The 1,442-nt window shown below is 44.4% G+C and overlaps 1 pseudogene; it reads right to left on the bottom strand.

Moving 5' to 3' along the window:
* Nucleotides 1-559: 559 nt before the first annotated feature.
* LOC146399354 (large ribosomal subunit protein uL15 pseudogene) lies at nucleotides 560-1,005 on the bottom strand (annotated as a pseudogene).
* Nucleotides 1,006-1,442: the final 437 nt, after the last annotated feature.

Raw genomic sequence — 1,442 nt, 5'->3', positions numbered from 1 at the left:
CAGGCTCTCTATGTTCTCCTTTATCTCTGCTTGATAAAAGAAGGCAGTTTCATAACAAAGCAGACTTCTCCATAAATGAGAACAGGTTTTGAGTGTGTGTTAAGCTACTGAAACCCCCTGTAAGCAAGTAGTGCACATAGGGCATTTGTCAGTGGTGAGGCTGATTTGCCATTGGCATAACACAGTTCTAAGTGGGAAAAAGGTGAGGGTCAATTTCCAAAGTAAACAACCATTATGACTGCTGTTTGTTCACTGAGTACAATATACTTTGCACGTAGGAAGCTTCTAGTATTTGGTTTTGTGGTGTTGGTGAGATTGCGATCAGGAGATTATCACATGGTTTCACTAGGTTCTGCTTTTCTCTGCTTGTGAAAAGAAGGCTTTTTGATACCAAATCAGATTTCTCCATAAATGAGAACACATTCTGAGAGAGTTTTATACTACTGAAGCCCCTCTTCCTCCTCCCCCTCCTATTCTTCCTCTCCCTCCACCTGCCCACTCTCCTCCTCCTCTTTTTTCTCCACTTGTTAACATTTAATGAATTTCACACCATGTGGTTTCAAGCTACAAGGACACAGGACTCACTCACACCCATAATCTTATCCTTAGCTCTTCTGCTGAAGGATTTGACCTTCAGGACGACACCCTGCTTTGGGAGTTTTCCCTTTCCTAGAACTTTGTAGTAGCCTGATGGTACACCATCAGTGATAGGGGCAGCTCCACTCTTGTTCTTTGCAGAATTTACCCATGTCTGCTTACTGACCAAGGTCCACAATGTGTCACGGTTGACAGCTCACAAAAGCTCTGGTTCCTCTCTAAGTGGTACTGCCTCATACCAACTTTCCCAAGGTATCCAGAGTGATTTTTGTTGAGGTTGAACCTTCAGCAATACATACCTCCAGCATTACCCCAGACTCCTGGGTGCTTCTGGTGTTTGTTGATGCAGCCATGGCCATGGCTCATGTGGCCCCCAAGTTTCCAAGTCTTCCTTCGTCTGGATGGCATGTCACTGGCTTCAACAAAAGAGGAGGGCTGATTTCTTAATGGTGCTGGTAATCTGAAAAGGTCCTGGAACAGCCAACCTCTGGGTTCCTGTAAAGTGTAGTAAAAGATGGCCTCACTGTTCATCCAAATTTCATCCCTCTATCACTACCTGCAGCTGAAAACATCCTTATAAATGGATGTTCATAGTATTTACCTGTCCTGTCTCCCTTGACACAGTGAGAAATGGAACTTCCTCACACTTTAAATAAGGCATATTGTAGAGTAGTCCAAAAAATGCATGGGATTCACCTCCACCTGATGGTTAAAGACACAGGTTTTGGAATACACCTGTGCTGGGCTCAAAGCCCCACTCAGCTGTGCAACTGAGACTCTACCTATGAAATAGAGGGGGGAGAGTCACATTACTTTCTCTAGAGAAAGTGGTCTCCTCCAGCACA

This window comes from Sus scrofa, chromosome 10, assembly GCF_054392235.1.
Source record: "Sus scrofa isolate SSC_HxYL_T2T_F1_AM1 chromosome 10, Sscrofa_HxYL_maternal_Yorkshire_Landrace_v2.0, whole genome shotgun sequence".
Classification (NCBI taxonomy): Eukaryota; Metazoa; Chordata; class Mammalia; order Artiodactyla; family Suidae; genus Sus; species Sus scrofa.
Note: the sequence above shows the minus strand (reverse complement) of the source record. Positions and strands in the feature narration are given on the sequence as shown.